Below are 20209 nucleotides of genomic sequence, written 5' to 3'. Positions count from 1 at the left end.
TTCTAAGGTTTTCTGTAATATCTTTCTTTAGTGTTTTGTAGTTTTCATTGTAAACTTCTTTCATCACTTTGTTAGATCGACTCCCAAATATTTTATTTTTTTTTGAGGCTATGTTGAATGGGTTAGTTTACCTAATATCTTTTTCAGAGAATTCATCACTTATGAATGGAAATGCATTAGGTTTATGATTGTTGGTTTTATGTCCTTCAACTTTGCTGTATTCATTATGAATTCTAGAAGTTTTCTGGTGGCATTTTGTGAATCCTCTAAATAAAGAATCATGTTGTGGGCAAATATTGATAGTTTGAGTTCTTCTTTTCCCTTAAAATCCTTTTAACTTCTTTGGTGTGTCTAATTGCTGTGGCTATATTTTCCTGGACAGTGTTGAATAGAAGTGGTGAAAGAGCACATCACTGTCATGTTCCAGTCTTATAGAGGGAATGCTTTCAATTTTTCTCCATTTCATAGGATGTTGGCTGTGGGCTTAGCATAGATAGGCTTACAATGTTGTGTTACTTTCCTAGTATCTGTATTTTTTTCATGTGTTTCAAGCATGAAGGGGTGCTGTATTTTATTTAATGCTTTCTTCGGAATCTATTGAAATGATCATATGATTCTCAACTTTAAATCTGTTGATGTGATAAATTACATTTATTGATTTTCAGATGTTAAACCAACCTTGTATCCACAGGATGAAACCCAGGTATTTGTTGTGCACTGTGTTTTTAATATGTTTTTGTATGTGATTTTCCAGGATATTGTTAAGAATTTTTCATGTATGTTCATCAGGGCTATTGGGTCTGAAGTTTTCTTTCCTTGATGTGTCCTTACTCATTTTAGTATCAGGGTGATAATCACTTCATAGAATGAGTTTGTAAGGGTTCCCTCCATTTCTTGTCTCATGGAATACTTTGTGGTGTACTGGAACTAGTTCTCCTTGAAGTCTTATAGATCTTGGTTGAGAATCCTTTTGGTCCCAAGCTTTACTTGGCTGCTAGATTTCTGATGTCTTCTTCTATTTGATTGCTTGAAATTGATTTGTTTAAATTGTGTCTGTCCCCCTGATTTAGCTTGGGTGGATCATATATCTCTAGAAATCTGTTTATGTCTTTGGGTTTTTCTATTTTGTTGGAGTATAGATTTTCAAAGTAGCTTCTAATTATGTTTTGTATTTCAATAGTGTGTGTCATGATATTTTCATTTTTTATGACAAATTTTAGTAATTTGAATTTTTTCTCTACTCTTTGTTAGTGTGGCTATGGTTTTATCAATTTTGTTAATTTTTTGAAAGAACTGTTTGTTTTTTTTGATTTTTCAATTGTTTGCTTCAATTTCACTGATTTTAGGTCTGATTGTAATTATTTCTTGTCTTCTCTTACTTTGTGTATTCATTTGTTCTTCTCTTTCCAGTGCTTAAGGTATAATGTTAGATCATTTATTTGTTGACTTTTTATTCTTGTATTTGAATGAATTCAATGCAGTGAATTTTCCTCTTAGTTCTGCTTTCATAGTGTTCCAGAAATTTTGATATGTTGCATCAGTGTTGACCTTTACCTCTAAGAATTTTTTTATCTCTTCTCTGATGGCTTCTGCTATCCATGCATCATTCAGTAGTGTATTATGTAGTCTCCACGTGTTGGAGTAGTTTCTACTGTTTATTTTATTATTGATTTCTAATTTTATTCCATTATGATCTGATAGAATATAAGATAGCATCTCTATTTTTTGGTATTTGCAAAGAGTTGCTTTCCTCCTTAACATGTGGTGTATTTTACAGAAGGATCCATGTGCCGTGTATTAGCTCATTGATGGACAGAATATTGTATGTATGTCTATTATGTCTAAATTACTGATTCTGTTATTAGGTTGTAACTTTTCTTTGTTCAGTTTTTGTTTGGAAGATCTATCCAGTGGTGAGAAAGGTGTGTTAAAATCACCCAGTATTATTGTGTTGTTGTCTGTTTGATTCCTGAAATTGAGACAGGTTTGTTTGATGTACATACATGCTCCGTTGTTTGGGGCATAAATATTCAAAATTGTTATGTGTTGTTGATTTATGGTTCCCTTAAGGAGTATGAAATGTCCATCCTCATAGCTTCTGACTAACTTTGCCTTGAAGTTCTCTTTATCTGATATGAGGATGGAATCCTCTGCTTTGTACTGACACTCTGGGCGTGATATGTGTTTTCCCATCCTTTTACATTCAGTCTGTGGATATCTTTTTCTATGAGATGAGTCTCTTTTTGGGCCATTTTTTAAAGTCCAATCTGCCAGTCTGTGTCTTTAGATTAATGAGTTTAGGCCACTAACATGCATTATTGAGATATGGTTTGTATTCCTGGTCATTTTGTCCTGTTTTTGGTTTTTAACTTGACTCCATTTCTCCATTGATTGACTTTTCCTGTAGTGCAGTTCCTCCCATTTCTGAGTTTTACTGTTTTTTTTCAGTTCCTCCTCATGGAATATTGTGCTGAGAATATTCTGTAGTGCAGACTATTTGTAAATTCTTTTAACTTTTGTTTCTCATGGAAGGTTTTTATTTTGTCATCAAATCTGAAGGTTAGTTTGACTGGATATAAGATTCTTGGTTTATATCCATGTTCTTTCAGAACTTGTTATATGTTTTTCCAAGGCCCTCCTAGCTTTTAGAGTCTGTGCTGAGATATCTGCTGATATCCATGTTGGTTTCCTCGTATATATACTCTGATGCTTTTCTCTTGCAGCCTTTAAAATTCTATCTTTATTTTTTATGATGATATTTTCTTAATAATGTGCCTTCACATGACTCTGTTGTAATTTTTACATTTGGTGTCTGGTAAGCCTCTTGCATTTGATTTTCCATTTCATTCTTCAGGATTGGGAAATTTTCTGATATCAATTCATTGAATACATTCATTCCTTGGGTTGATATCTGTATGCCTTCTGAAGGGGATTTCTTGTTAAGACAAATAGACAAAGTGTTTTTGTGTCAGGTGTTCTTTTTAGTGAGAGAATTGTGATGGTTTTATCATAATGGATAATGTGAGAGAACGAACATGCTTCACAGATGTCTTTAAAGTAAATGAGACAAGAAGAATTGATTTCTTATGAGTTTTAAGAAATATGTAGTCCCACCAATTGCATTTTTGAGATTTTTACTATGGATTATTCTAATATAAATATGAAGTAAACGTACAGTTTTCTCAATTCATATGTTGAAATATTGTGTACTAGTATTTTCATGAGGCCCTATGGATTAGTGATATATTTTGAGGGATTCTAAACCCTTTGAAGCAATGTGTCCTTTTTTGCCCTTTAATAAATATATAACAGAGCTTAACTGTCTGAGTCTTAGGAAATGTGCATCTCTTAGAATTCTTTTCAAAATGAAATCTTCTATTTAGTCCATCAGTTTAAGCTACATTAACTGAACATTAATGTATTTATGTTTCCAATGTGTGTATTATCATTTGAGGGCTTTACCACATTTTTAAGAAAACATTATAATTATAAAGGAATAGATTTAGTCTTCCAGGAGGCTAACATAAGAATAAGGCCAAAAATCTCATTTGCAAAATATCTTCCCATGATTCTTAGCTGGTTTCATTTGAAAATAAAGCAGATTCTCCAACTTGATACTATCTGCTGTCCCGACCCGTGGGACATCAACGCAGGACAGCGAACCTAAGAGAGAAGGAATGAAGAAACAAGAGACACAGGGAGTGACAGCAAGACAGGAATTCTGATCAAGTTGCAAATTTTTATTGTTCTCATGGGTATTTATGCTGAGGGAATGAGGGGTATGATGAGACACAGGCTGGTTGGCTGTGTTTTTCTTTTGGGCTCCTAATAAGGTGCAAGTTCAGGCTGGCGGGAAGGTGAAATCCCAGAAGAGAAGCGGGGGCGGGCCATAGGCAGAACTATCATCTGGGAGTGGGGAGGGGGCGCGCTCCAGGAATCCAGCAGCCGTCAGCTGAAGGGTGCCTGAGTCAGCTGCAGGGTGTTTGTGCAGGGGAGGCAACCGCAAAATGTTCCCTGGGCTGCTGGTTATCTTAAAGGTCAGAACGTCCTCAGAATGAGAACTTCCTCTTCATCCCTGACAATCTACTATGTAGTGAATACTGTGCTAGTTGGACATTCGTAGTTGGATAGCCCCTGGGAAATGGATGTGAGTACAGATGCCTCTTTGCTGGTTTATTCCCTGTGTTGAGTCCATTTGGTACATTTCTTTATTGCGGTTCCAAAGTGGATAACCATCTTGAATTCAGTTCTTTTTTCCAGTAAAAGAAAATGTGACATTGATGCATTTGATTTGTCAACAACTGATGCTGGAAAATTAAGAATATTTCTGTCACTGAAGGTTTGCAGCATTTATTGATGTTTACACTCCTGATTCTCTAAACAGGGGGTCAGAGCTAGGAGTAGTGTAACCTGTAGAAGAAGTAATTTTGATGGTCTGTGTTTGGAATCTGCATTTCTTTTGTTGAGAGGCAGTGGTATTACAAAAGAAGCTCTTGAGGTCACTTTCCAAGCAGAGAACACCATTTGGAAGGCCATGTTGACAATGTTTCAGGATTTAGGGGGCAGGACAGGGCTGTGGTGTCCCTCCTTTTCTTGTAATTGACTGTTTTTATATCCACTTGGGAAAAGGAATGGGTATAGAATCTCTGTGGGAAGTGTCTGTGAATGGTCTTTATGTGTGTGGATTCTTTGTGAATTCTTGGTAGTGTCTGTGTGGGGGACCTCTTAAATCTGTGTGAGGTCTCTGTGAAGCTAGGTTTAAGGATTCTATGCAAGAATCTTCTGTGAGGTCTCTGTTGTGGTGAGATATCTTTATGTACTGTCTTTGTGGGTTGTGTATGCAGGAGGAGGTCCCTGTGGAAGAAGGAGGCCTTCCTAAGTCTTGGAGGAGAAGTTCTCTGTGAATGTAGGAGTTCTCTGTGAATGATTTGTCACATCTCTGCCATAGGGGAGGTCTTTGTGTGTTGTCTCTGGGTGAGTTCTCTATTTAAGAACTGTGTGGAAACTCTATACAATCTCTGTGGGAGGTTCTCTGGGTCTGTGGGGCAATATGAGGTCCTGTGGAAATTACTCTGTAAGGTCCTCCTGAGAGTTCACTATACAGCCACCTGGTAACTCGTGGCAGGTCACTCTATGATACCTCTGCACAAGTTTCTATGTGAGGTCTCTCAATGCATGTTCTGTGCCAGTGGTAACTTGGGGAGAAGTCTCAGTGAGCCAGGATGCACGCACATACACAGGGATAATGGCATCATTGATGTGTACCAACATTCTGCTTAGAGGGTGTTGCAGCATTTTTTCCCAGAGGTTTTTTTGCTTGAGCCCATAGATATTTCACTTCCTGAGTCTCACTTCCTTGACTTATCAAGTCATTTTCAAAATCCTCCTTTTCATCTTCAGAACCTTTACTGAGGAACTTCTTGAATTCCAGTGTAGATACTCTGGGTCCCTCTCTATGTCTTGCTCTGGGCCCTTAGGGGATCTTTCAGAGCATGTGGATGTCACCTTTTGCACACCTTTTCTGCTTTCAGAAGCAAGTTCAGCAGGCTGGGCAACATGGAAGGGTCAAACTTACCTTCTGTTTGGCACCCACAACACTAACTTGGGAATTTGCCCTGAGGCTGTGTGAAGTCCTGGGATGCTGGAAATCTGCAGGGAGAGGATGCCTGGTGTTTATCAGTTATGAACCTGTCTTGGCTGTGTTTCTCTGTTTGCTTCTGGATCTTGGTGCTGTAAGAATCCCCAGGAAGGTTGGGGGCAGACGTGGAAGTCAGGGAGAGGCAACTGTCCTGACGATAGTTGAGAGTGGATTGGCTCTTTGTTTCCTGAGACTTTTGAAGTGAAGAGGGTAAAACCTTCCTGTGTTTCTGTTTTTTTGCAGGGGCCATTTCACACACTGATTTTCAGTTGGGATGAGAGGCCATACCTCCTCCTGGGATTTATGGGAAAGTGTTCTATGGGTCCTATTCTGGAATGGAGAAGAAAGTGGTAGGTTTTGGAGAGAGGATGTAAGGTGGGTGTTGTTCTGGACCTGAGCCAAAGATGGGGCAGTGTTTGTGTTTAGAATTGGGATTAGGCCAAACAGTTGGAAAAGTGCTGGTCCCGTGAAATCCGTGGAGATTCTTCAGCCTAAGATTGAACTGGGGAAGGGTCAGAGACATTATAAATGCAACAGGTTTAGATTGTGCAGAGAAAGACCTCTTAGAAGCCCAGGCAGTAATCACCAGGGACTCAGTGTGCAGAGAGGAGAGGCCCCAGAACAGCTGCCTGCATTTATGCTTTAAGGGTCCTCTAAGACCTTGTGGTAAAAGAAGTGCTGGGAATCATGAAAGTACTCTGGTTTCCTTTTGTTCCAGGAGGATTTTACCATGGTGTCTATTTGCCACCCAGTAACTTCAGCATTTTCATCAGAGAATCCAGGTAGTGGTCTGGGGTCACTGGGTTGAAAGAAGATAGAGTCTTAGAATTTTCCATCCACATTTTTAGTTCTGCTCTTTTGGTGATTAGCATCTCCAGCAGTTTCTGGACATCAGAGTTGATGAACAAGAGGCCCACATCCTCTACTTGCTGGTATATGGGGATTCTGCTGAGAGTGGGGTCTGGTCTACTTTATAAAATGTATGACAGGCATTATAGGCTCTTTTAATAGAACTATAGTCCCCTCATTGTGCTGTTAAAACTTAAATGGATTACTTTATCTCTTTGAGTACATAGTGACAATTAACGTTTTTTTTTTTTTTTTTTTTTTTGTAGAAGGGATTGAACACAGGCATTCTTAACCACTGAGCCACATCCACAGCCCTTTCCATTATTTTTCTTTTGTTTTGAGACAGATTCTCTCTAAGATGCTTAGGACCTCACTGGCTTGCTGAGACTGACTTTGAACTTGCAATTCTCCTGTCTTAGCCTCTCAAACTGCTCAGATTAAGGATGAGTGTCACTGCTCGTGCTGACAATTAACTTTAAAAAAATCTTGGATGAAAAATTGCAAAAATTTAAATAATTTAAACCTATTTGTACAATTTTGCCAACTTAATTTTGATTCATTGCTTGATATTTTACAGTGTGCAGTTCACTTTGGAACATGGAGACAAGCAGTTTGCTTAATCAAGGCTAGATTTTAAGATGTGAAGTTGACCTACAATTTTGAAGGACTCATGTGTGAGCTACATTTTACTTGTGACATTTCCTTTTATGAAAATGTTATTGATTGCATGTGCAATGTCCCCCAAAGATTCATGTGTTGTGTACTGGGTTCCCTATTGTTGGGTCTGTTGGGAAATGGTGGAGTTTTTAGGAGGTTGGGCCCACTTGGAGTTCAGTCACTGGGGATGTGCTTTCCCTAAGTTGTTCTCAGGTACTTTATCACAGCAATAGAAAGCTGAATAATTTTGAAAAAAACATGTTTGACAGCATGGATTTTTGGGTGAGCTGTGAGGGCAGAAATGTGAATTTCTGGATATATCATAAAATTGATTTAATCCTCCACTATGTAATGTTTGTGTACCATACCTAGTTTAGGAAAAAAGGTAGAGATGATAACAATTTTAATTCTTGAAATACTTTTTAAAAATTGTATAATACTGTTATATATAATTTTTGATTCATTGTACACAAATTGGGTATAACTATTGTTTTTCTGTACACCAAGTAGAGTCACAGTATTTGTGTAATCATACATGTCCATAGGGTAATGACGTTTGTCTCTTTCTGTTATTTTTCCTTCCCCTATCCTCCAACCCACCTTTCATTTTCCTGTATACAATCCATCCTTCCTCTATTCTTACCTCCCTCCTACTTCCCATTATGTATCATCATCCACTTATTATAGAAGTCACTTGGCCTTTCTTTTTTGGGATTGTCTTATCTCACTTAGCATGATATTCTGCAACTCCATCCATTTACTTTCAAATGCCAATTTATTCTACTTTATGTCTGAATAATATTCCATTGTGGTAATATGCTGCAGGTTCTTTATCTATTCATCTATTGAAGGGCATCTAGGTTGATTCCACAATCTAACTATTGTGAATTGATCTTCTGTAAACATTGATGTGGTTTCATCACTGTAGTATGCTGATTTTGAGTAATTTGTGTAGGCCAAGGAGTGGGATAGCTGGGTTCAATGGTGGTTCCATTCCAAGTTTCCTAAGGAATCTCCACACTGCTTTCCAGAGTGGCTGCACTACTTTGCAAGCCCACCAGCAATGTATGAGTGTGCCTTTCTCCCCACATCCTCACCAACACCTGTTGTTTTTTGTAATCTTGATAATAGACATTCAAATTGTGGTGAGATGAAATCTTAGGGTGGTTTTGATTTGCATTTCTGTTGTTACTAGAGATGTTGAACATTTTTTCATATATCTGTTGATTGCTTGGAGATATTCTGTGAAGTGTCTGCTCATTTCCTTTGCCCATTTATTGATTGGGTTCTTTGTATTCTTGGTGTAAAGATTTTTGAGTTCTGTATAGATTCTGGAATTTAGTGCTCTATCTGGAGTGTGTGCTAATGATTTTCTCCCACTCTGTAGGCTCTCTCTTCACATTGTTGTTTCCTTTGCTGAGAAAAATGTTTATTGGTTCCTGATTTTATTTCTTGTGCTTTGGGAGTCATGTTAAGGACATCTGGTCCCAAGTCAACATGATAAAGATTCAGGCCTACTTTATCTTCTTTTAGGTGCAGGTTCTGGATCCTTGATACCCTTTGAGTTACGTTTTGTGCAGGGTGAAAGATAAAAGTTTAGTTTCATTTTGCTGCTATGGAATTTCCAGTTTTCCCAAAACAATGTGTTGAAGAGGCTATCTTTTCTCCACTGTACGTTTTTGGCACCCTAGGGAAGTATGAGAAAACTGTATTTATGTGGGTTTGTCTCTGTGTCCTCTATTCTGTACCATTGATCTACCTGTCTATTTTGGTGCCAATAACATGCTGTTTTTGTTACTAGTACTCTGTATTATAATTGAAGTTCTGGTATTATGATACCTCCCTGCTTGAAATATTTTTGCAAGAAATTCTTTCCCTGAATTTTTAATGGCAGTTTTTTTTCCATAATGATCAATTTTTTCAATAAAAACAAATTGAAGGGCTCATTATATGTTAACATAGATGTTGCCAGATACAGATATAGAAATAGAAGCTCATGTGTAAAAGAAGCATCATAAAAGAGACCAGAAACAAACAAAGAAACTAGTTTGTCACAAAGTTCACATATTCACAATGAATCTGCTCATTTTTCATCCTTTGAAGCCCCCAAACATTGGCAGTAAGAGGGTTTTTGTGAACACAGCAACAGCATTAAGCCAAAGTACTGTGATATAATTGTACACTATGGAGGTAGAATTATAATTTGGATATTTTAGAGCTGGTTTCTGGAATGTCCTAAAAAACCCCAGGAGGAAAATCCATGGTTTCAAGGGTGGTGCTCTTGGGATCTGATATAAGCCATGAATGATCAGGGACTGTGGGAAGTCTTTAGGTTATTAGTGTTTCCTCTTTGTGGGAATTTTAATACCCAATTCTCTGCCTCTCTCTCTTTCTTCCTGCTTTGAGACTAGTACTTTTGGTTGGCCATCCTTTCTATCCATGATGAGTTGCCTGCCACAAGTGTGCCTAAAACAATAGGTTTGATCAATCATGGACTCCAAAACTGTGAGCCAGAATCCCCCTTTTCTCTTTATTGGTTGATTACACCAGGAATTTATTATAGTGGTAGAACTTTGTCTAATTCCCTGGGCACCAGTGTTCCCAGGAGATACATCAATATGCTGCTGTTTTAAAAAGCTTTGTAGTTTGGCTGCAACACTAGAGTTCTGAATTTAGCAAGGGGCTCTCACAGTGTGGAAGCTGGGACTGCACTTCCAGTTCTAAGTATGTCAAGAGTGATTCTTGTCAGTGTGATCCTTGAATTACCCTTGTGGTTTTGGTACTGTATAGTCTGTGAAGTCTTAGGAAAATTCTTTGTAGTGCAGTGCACTTTAAGTATATAGAGCAGTGGCTTTCATTGTGGCATTTTGTACATTCAAATAACATGCTTCAACCATATTCACTCCTATGATCCTCTAATCCCATTCTCCTTTCCCTTCTCTGGTAAGTCTCCACGCTACTTGCATGTCTCTTTTCACCCCTAGATTTCATAATACTTGTGTTTATATGTCTAGCTTATTTTCCTTAACATTATGATCTCTAGTGCATCTACTTTTCAATGAATGACATGATTTTATTGTTCATTATGGCTTGATAATACTCTGCTTTGTGTGTGTTTGTGTGTGGGGGGGGGTAATCTATTTTTTTGTCTTTACCTATTCATCATTGTCTTTTTCTATTCATCCATGAACAGACATACCTGGTCTGATTCCATAACTTGTGTAATGTAAATTGTGTTGCAGTTCATAAGAAACAATAAATTCTTAGAGAGTATCTGACATTAAATCTTTGATGGAATGGTATATCTGGATAATAAGTAGTAGTATATTAAGTATCCTAAGGAACCACTATCCTGATTTCCATATGGCTGTACTAATTTAAATCCCCACAATAGTGTGAGTCTTCCATTTCCCCCACATTCTCACCAACATTCTTTTTTTTTTCTTTTTTGTCTTTTGTATTCTTGATGATTGCCTTTCTGACTGAATGAGATGGAATCTTACTTAGTTTTGATTTCCATTTCCCTGATGGCTAAATTTGTTGAACCTTTTTTCATATAATTATTATTCATTTGTACTTCTTTTGAGAAATATTTGTTCAGTTAATTTGCCCAATTATTGATTGGGTTGTTTGATTATTTTGGTGTTAAATTTTTTGAGTTCTTTATATATTCTGGATATTCATTCTCTTCTCAATAGTTGCTGGCAATGATTCTTTTCCTCTTCTATAGTCTGTCTGTGGAAATTGCTTCCTTGTCTGTGCAGAAGCTTTTTAAATCAAAGCAGTCTCCTTTGTTGATTTTTGCTTTTATTTCTTGAGCAAAAACTAGAGTTCTATTTGGGAGCACATTGACTGTTTCCATGTCTCAAAGTATTTCCCCCATTTGTTCTTCTAGTCATTTCAAATTTCTGGTATTTTGTTAAGGTTTTGATCCATTTGAGTTGACAGGTGAGAGATAGGGATGTAGTTTCCCTCTTCTACATGCAGATATTTAGTTTTCCCAGCAGTGTTTGTTAAAGGGGCTATCTTTTCTCCCACATGTGTTTTTGTCATCTTTGTCAGAAATCAGATGAGTGTAGTTGTGTATGTTAGGTTCTGTGTCATCTATTCCACTCTGTTGGTCTACCTGTCTTATTTTATGCTAGGAACATGCTGTTTTTGTTACTATGTCTCTGAAGTATATTTTGAATTGAGTATTGTGAAGTCTCCAACATTGTTCTGTGTGCTCCGGATTGTTTTTGCTGTCCTGCATCTTTTGGTCTTCCATTTGAGGATTTTTTGTAATTCTGTAAAGAATGTTGTTAGTTGGATGATGCCTTCATTGAGCTCAGTCATGAATTATTAATAACAAAGATATTTCTGAAAGTTCAATTCATAAAAGAATGAAGAGAGATGCTAGTTCAGCACTCTGGCTTCAGGGTCTGTTCCCACATTCACTTTTTCCAGGAGTACCGGTCTTGGGTGCAATCCCGATCCATGGACCCCTGGGCTCCAGCTGAATATTCCCTTCCTGCTCACCCAATCTGGCCTTGGGCCTCTGAGCTGTATGACTCACCCTGTTAGGGCCCACCACATTCCCTCCAGTCCCCCACCAACAGCAGATGTCCTGAACTCACCACCCACCTGCTCTGTGTCCTGGCATGGGTGATGTTCTGGAAGGTGGGGAGAAGAGGACTGGTGTGCACCAACACCATGGCCCAGCTGTACTGGTGTCTTGGTGAAGTCCTGTGGTTCATGTTGATGTCACTCTTCATTATGGACTTAGTCACAGTATGCCTGTAGCTGATTCAATGTGTGCTGGTCAGGACTTGACTCCTATGCCACAGCTGGTCAACCCTGAAAAGGAGCAGTCCCTGGAGTTGGAAGCTCTGCTTTCTTGGATCCTGAGTCTGACAGCTAGAGGAACCAGTGGTCAGTGGTCTGGGTTTACTCCCTGATACTTGAGGCCACAAGGAGAGGGGTCCCTCTGAAGCTGTCCTTCCAGCAGGACCTGATGCTGCAGCTCCAGGTGCTTGCATATGGAGAAGTGTTCCACATGTGGTCCCATCAGACTAGGAGAAGAATTTGGCATGTCACATGGTGGACAAGACCCATCATTTTCTGGTCAGTGTAGTGTCCTAATCAGTGGGCTCTGTACAATGTCTGTATGATGTTCAGGTCTCCCTATTTCATCTATAGCTAGAGATATACATAAAAGAAGGAGAGAAGATATCCAGATGAGGTGGTCCATCTTCCACATCCCAAAAATGACCTACCAAGATCCGAGCACCAAAACCCATGGACATAAAGGAAGCAGAATCTACAGATGAACAAATGGTTCATTTTTATGGGCTCTTCAGATTTCTGCTATGAATGGTGCTCCTGGTCACATTTTGGTGCATCCTGGTTTTGGTTTCAGTGGGAAAAATAATAAGTTGGGTACACACTTTTAAATCAACTGCATACCTAGAAAACTGCTTCCCTCCTCAGTACACCTATACCTTGGGTCATTCAGTTTCCCTGTTGCTCCAATCCTCTTGAATGTGTAATGTCAGCAGACATGCTTGTCAAAGAGTGACTGTCACTAGAGTGACATGTTTTGACCCTTTAATGAGATTGGTATTCTTCCAGTAATATTGGAAAGGCTTTGTGACACTGATCTCTGGCACATGGGTGAGTGGGTGCATGCCCTCCAGAGGCCTCATTAACCCTTCAATGTGTATGTCAGGGTAATAGAGTCATCAGGAGCAAGACCCTTTGGGAAAGCCAAAACCAAAGGACATTTTTTCCTTTGCTATTTTTGAGGAAAGTTTCAAAAACTACATGTTGAATTTAACTTTGAAATGCACTTTAAAAAATTATTAGGTGTTCCAGGAATCATAAAGGGATTTTAAAATGTCTTTTTAGCCTTGCTATTTTTTTGTGGGTGTGGTATCAATGATTGAGCTCAGAGGCACTCAAGCACTGAGCCACGTCTCGCATTTTGTATTTTATTTAGAGACAGAGTGTCACTGAGTTGCTTTGTGTCTTACAAGTGCTGAGGTTGGCTTTGAAGTCTTAATCCTCCTGCCTGAGCCTTTTGAGCCACTGGGATTATGGACATGCACCACCATGCCAGGATTGCATTTGAATGTGAACCATTGTAAAGTTTCAACCTTTGTTTTAGCAAGGTAGTACACCCACCAAAAACAAGAAAGAATGAAGAACATGTGGCAAAAATACTGTACTGATACAGAATTCATTGTGCTGATTTTAATTGAGTTTTAGGCAAAGTTATCAAGAAAAGCTGGTTTACAACATTCTCAAAAATTTATTTAATACTAATTGGAATAGTAACATAGTGTATGACCTACATGGAATAGAAATTTACAAAGACTGACTTTGACTTAGTCAATCAAGTGGTGGATTACTTAATTAGAAATGTTTCCAGTCACTGTTAAATAAGAGGATATTGTCAACACTTTCCACAGTGTCCTGGAATTTTACTATAACTAATTTCTAAGGATATAAATTAGTCACAAACTAAACCTTAAGAGATGAATTTCTCAAGCACAAAATGCACTTGTAGTACTACCTACCACAAGCTGGGAGACCCTGAATATAACATAATAACCTATTTGCTGTGTACATTTAGCTAATTAAAATCCAATCTCTGCTTTAGTATCCTTGGTCTGTGAAACAGGCACAAAAGCTACTGCTGATTCATGGATTTTTTTTTAATGAGTGTATGTGCTCAGAACAGCAAGTGACATAGGATAATTGCACAATAAAAATGAACTCTGTTATTGTCATTTCTGTTTTAATAACTACTGATTATTTTGGTATATTCTGTATAAATACCCAGGATTTTGTGTTTAAAGAATTCATAAGCATTATCAAACATTTGTTAATCATAATATAGCTGATTTCTGGCTAATTAAGTATGAATCTTTTACCCCAGACTATTTCAAAAAATCTTCCGCTGCACATGAAATGATTTTCTTTTGAAATAGTTGTGTATCCTGTATACTCTAATATATGTGTGTCTTTTAAGTGCTCATATATATACATTGAGTTCCAACATTTTTTTATTTGAAAGGGAACCTGTGATGTCATGGTAAATACCTTCATCTTAAATGTGCATCTGGAAGTGGACTAGTGTTAAAACTACATTCAAGTAGTTGAGTAAATCTCAATAATATTCCTAGAAAGTGATGTAGTGTTACCCCAGGCACAGACCACACAGACACAGATGTATGTCTCATCCATTAAACCTGTATGCCAATGTCACAAAGGAATGTAGATAGTGATTGGTGCTCAAGCAGTGGTTCACTGGCCAAGATAAAATCAACCATCTGCTTTGAAAAGTGGTATTCATGTATGGAGACCCCTACCTGGCTTCTTTGGAGAAGTTAAAATATTGTTTATAATTTTGTGGTAACCATGGCCTCCTACTCTCCATTGTGGCTCCCTTAAATGAGCATGAACCATGGTGACAAGCCCTGGTTGAGAAGAGCATTAGAGACCATGGACATGAGTGCTGGACACATGCATGGAACCATTTAGAAGGGCTCTGGTAGATGGGGTGGGGCATTACAGTGTGTGAACCAGGGGAATAAGCCAATCAGACCATAAATTAGGCAGAAGTTAGTCTGCTTTAGCAATGCTTAGGATGTACTGAGGAGCTAGAAATATTGGGATGAATTGACAGATTACTGGAGGAGTCTGATTGAAAGATTGAAGTGGGACACAGTATGAGTGCAAAGGAAGAGATTGACAGAGAAGGATTTACAAAGAAATGGATGAAGAAGGAAGAAGTAAATAGATGCAATGAGTGAGAATTATTTGAGGAAGACCCCAAAATTTAGAGACTGAAAAAATAGCAGAAAGAAGCCTGAGTCAGTCACTGATTACAGAGAAAGGTGAGTACATAGCTCCAGGACAAAACCATGTGCATTGTTCTGTGGTTTTGACCTCACCAAAAGAGAAACTGCAGTAGGACCTAGATCAAAGAGCTTGGCTGGGGCTCCAAATGTTTGATATGATGGAGTTGACCCACAGTTGGGTTTCCCTTCAAACCATGTTCCTGTCCCCTGCATTCTTAACTCAGGAAATCAGCACCTGGTTAACCTCCTCTCCTACTCCCTCTCTGAGTATCTCCATGCCTTAGAACCCCATGGTCTCAGGCTCAGTCTTCTTTGACATTATCCTCAAGCAGTTAGTCTTTGATTTTCTCTGCTTGCCCCATGGCTTAGTCAGCTCAGGATGCTATGTTATGAGTGACTTAAGCAACAGTCATTTCTTTCTCATCTTGATAGATGTTTTAAGTGAAGATTAGAGGACTAGTATGGCTGGGTTCTGTTGAAAACTCTCATTCTGAATTTTAGATGGCAGTCTTTTTCTTTTATCTTCACAGAGTGAAGAGAGTGGGGAAGAAATTTACCATGTTTATAAGGGCTCATCACATTCTTGAGATCTCCCCTTTCATTACTGAAGCCCCTACATCCTAACACCATCACAGTAGGGATTAAGTGCTCAGTATTTACAGTTATTGTCAAGACTTTTAATCTATAGCACTCCAGCTACAGGAATAAAAGTAGACAATCCCATAGATGAAGGACTGAGGAATGGATAACACTCAAAATTCTAAAGATTGATGTTTCAATTTGTACTTGGTTCAGCTTTTCCTGTCTTGTATCTTGGAAACAAGGACTCAAAGGAAGACTTGGATGATGACTTGAGTGAGTGACATGCCCTGCACACACCTAGCACCATGGAGCTACACACAGGCAGATGGATGCTAGCAAGAGGCTTTTAAATGAAATTGTTTCAAGATTACAGAAAGTATCTCTACAGTTTTGTTCAGAATCCTCTGTGTTCAGGAGTTTTCCTGTGTTTTGCTTCAGATGACCCCCAATTTGTTAAGTGTTGACTTTTCTATTGGTACATAAAAATTACACAGAATAATGGGCTTCCTTGTGGTATATGTATGTCACATAATTTGATAAGTTTAAATTATCAGTACCTCCTTTTCCTCCCTTCCCCTCATTCCCTTCCTCTACCTTACTGCTCTCCATTCTATTTTTATGAGATCCCTATTTTCCTTAGTAAGTTCTGCCTTTGAGACAAAACATGACTCTTGACTTTCTGAGTATACCTTATTTTGTCTAACACAATGTTGTCTAGTTCCATCCATTTTCCTGCACATGACATAATTATGGGATTCTGTATGACTGAGTAAAACTACATCATGTCTATATATCACATTTTGTTTATCCATTCATCTATTGACTCATATCTACTGGTTCCATGATTTGGTAATTCATACAATAATTCACAATTCACAATAATTAATTGTGTTGCTAAGCATGGACAAGCATGAGTCACTGTTATATGCTGACCTTAGTTCTTTGGATAAATACTGAGGAGTCGGTGGCATAGCTGGATCACATAGTTGTTCCATTCCTAGTCTTGTGAAAAATCTCCATAATGATTTTCCTAGTGGCCCTATTATTTATATTCATACAGCATATGAGTGTTCTTTTGTCCCCCATTCCGCCAGCACTTTTTGTTATTTGTTATTTTGATGACTGTCTTTATAAGTGTAGTGAAATGAAATCTCAGTGTAGTTTTTATTTACATTTCCCTGAGGACTATAGTTGTCAAATATTTCTTAAATAAAATTTTTTACCATTTTTACTTCTTCTTTTGAAAAATGTGTGTTTAACTTTTTCTGCCCTTTAGTGGATGAGTTTTTTGATATGGATTTTTTTGAGTTCTTTATATATTCTAAATATAAATCATCTGCCAGAAGAACAGCTGGCAAAGATTTTCTTCCATTAAGTAGATGCTGCCCTTGTGCTGTGACTTGTTTCCTTTGCTGTGAAGAACCTTTTCATTTTGATGCCATCTAACTCATTGCTATTGCTTATTGAACGATGGAAGTCCTATTAAGGAAGTAGTTGCCTACAGTATATCTTGGAGCTTTTCCTTTTTTTCTTTCCTACCATTTGCAGATTTTCTGATGTTATTCCTTGGTGCAGAGTGAGAGATAGGAATCTATTTTCAATGTTTTATGTATATGCAATTTTCCCAGCATCCATTGTTAAAGAGGCTGTCCAATGTAACTTTTTGGTACCTTTGTCAACCAGACAGCTGTAGTTGTGCATTTGCTTCTGTGTGTTCTGTTCTATTCTTTTGGTCTACATGTCTATATTTTTGCCAGTACAAAACTGATTTCATTATTATGACTCTAAAGTATAATTGAAAGTCAGGCATTGTGATACCTCCAGTTTTCATCTTTTTGCTCAGATTTGCTTTGAACATCCAGAATCTTTTTTCCTTCTGTATAAATGTTAGTATTATTTTTCTGATTTTTAAAAAAATATCATTGATATTTTGATGGCAATTGCATTGTATCTGCAGATTGATTTTGATAATATGACCATTTTATCAATATTAAATCACCCTAACCATGAACATGGGAGATCTCTTTGTCTGTTGGTGTGTTCTTCAGTTTGATTTATCTTTTCAGTGTTTTGTAAATTTTCCTCATATAAGTCTTCCAACATTTTCATTGAAATTTGTTGCTAACACTTTTGTGTTCTTTGCTATTGTGAATAAAACACTTTTTCACAATTTATTTCTTAGCATATCTGTTTTTCCTATACTAGTATACAGGAAAGTAATTGATTTGTACATGTTGATTTTGAATGCTGGTACTCTGCTGAAGTTGTTAATCATCTTCTGAAGTTCACCGGTGGAACTATTTGGATATTCTATATTTAGAATAATATCATCTGAAGACAGAGGCAATTTGACTTCTTTCATTTTATTTGAATCCTTTTATTTCTCTTTCTTGGCTAATTGCTGTGGCTAAAGTTTCAAGGACAATGTTGAATAAGAGTGGTGAGATTAAACATACTTGCCCAGTTCCTTATTTTAGAGGAAATCTTTTCAGGTTTCACTGTTCCTTTCAATGTTGGCCTGGGGTTTCTCATATATGGCTTTTATTATGTTAAGGCAAGTTCCTTCTCTGCCTGGTTCCTTCAGCATTTTTATCATGGATACACATTAAAATTTATCAGAGGATTATTTTGCTTGCATTGAGATTCATCCATGAGTCTCTTTATGTGATGGATTATGCTTATTGATTTGCATATGTTGAATAATCCTTGCACCCTTGAAATGAAACTATCTTGATCACAACATACTCTCTTCTTAATATGTTGATGAATTTGGCTTGCTGATATTTTAAGGATTTAAAATAGAGAGAAATAACACAAAGACCTCAACATAGGCTACTCCCATATACTCTTGGAATACACAGACTGGCCAAATCTAGAAGAGTAATCATGGACAGTTACATGCAACAGAATTATCTGATCTACTAGAAAGTTCCTATGAAATTTACAGATACTGGAATCCACATGCTCTGACATACTACACCACTTTGAATGTTTGCTTTGGTTACTAAACAGCACCAAAATGTTAGAAGAGTAAATGTACTTCAAAATCCACTTGGAAGTATATTCAACATTTCACAACAACCTGATATCCCAGAACACTTGGCCAAAAGAATTCAGTGCCCTAAGAATACACTCATGTAAAGGTGGAAGAGAAACTCATTCCAATAGATATGCCAATCTCATTATGAGTATAAGTGATATCAAAGAAGAGTTCATGTCCATGGAGGTTTGTAGTTTCATTGCCTTGAAGTATTCTTAATTGTGGTATGTATGAAGGTAATTATACTGGGTTCATAAAATGAGTTTGGAAGTGTTTTTTCCCTTTTTGTTTCATGTAATAATTTTAGGAATGTTGTCATTTGTTTTTTAATGCTCAGGTAGGATTCAACTGAGAATCTGTCTGGTTCCAGGCTTTTCATTGTTGGAAGTCTTTCTTTTACTGTGCCAAACTCATTGCTTGTTATTTTACTGCTTAGGTTTTTCTGTATCCTCTTGGTTCAATTCTGGTATGTTGAAAGTGACAAACAATGTGTATTTTTCCTGCATTTTTTAATTTACTTTCCATTTATTGGAATATGTGCATTCAAATTAATCTCTAATGATACTCTGAATTTCTCAATTGTCTTCCTTAATATCTCCATTTCTGTCCCTCATTTTATTCATTTGTGTCTTCTTTCTCTTTCTTTTTTCATATTGACTAAGAAATTGTTGATCTTATATATCATTCTCAGGTAATCAATTCTTCATTATATTGTTTCTTTGTATGATTTTTTTATTCTCCATTTTTTTAATTATATATTTCTTTGATTGCAGCTCTGAAATTTAAGAATGGTTTGTTCTTATTCATAGAAGAGCTCAAGATACATGAGTAGTTAATTTATTTGGAATCTTCCCAATTTTTAAATGTGGGCAGTCATAGCTATAAACTGTTCATTTATAACTGCCTTCACTGTGTCCTAGAGATTTTGGTACATTGTATTTATAGTCTTTTTAATTCTTATAAATTTTCAGTTTCTTCTCAGAATCCTTTGTTGATCCACTCATCAATAAAATGTGTATTGTTCAATCTGCATGGCTTTGTATATTTTCCGTGTTTTTTCTTGCTGTTGATTTTTAATTTCATCCCATTATCATTGGAATAGGAGACATATAATTATTTTAACTTTTTCAGTGTTGCTTACACTTGCTTTGTTTCCTAAAATATCTACTTTTGAGAAAGCTGAAAGGAATGTGTATTCAGCTGTTGTTGGATGAAATATAGTGTACTGTCTCTTAAATCTATGTGATTTACTGTTTGATTTAGCTCTGTAGTATCTTTGTTGATTTTGTGGCTGAATGACCTAGGTATTATTGTGATAGTGGTATATGGGAATCACTTGATATTTTTATATTGGGTCCTATATGAACCAGTATGTTTCATAGTGTTTTGTGTCATTAGGTGCACCAGTGTTTGGGCATAAATATTTATTATGTTTATGTTTTCTTCTTTGATTGTTCCCTTTATCAGGGTGTGGTGATGTTTTTCTCCTCCAACTAGTTTGTCTCGAAATCTGCTTAGTTAGGTATGAATAGGTACTCTTGTTTACTTTCAGGTTTCACTAATGTAATTTTTTTTTATTCTTTTACTTCTGAATATCTT

Source organism: Sciurus carolinensis, chromosome 15 (genome assembly GCF_902686445.1).
Source record: "Sciurus carolinensis chromosome 15, mSciCar1.2, whole genome shotgun sequence".
Taxonomy (NCBI): Eukaryota; Metazoa; Chordata; class Mammalia; order Rodentia; family Sciuridae; genus Sciurus; species Sciurus carolinensis.
Note: the sequence above shows the minus strand (reverse complement) of the source record.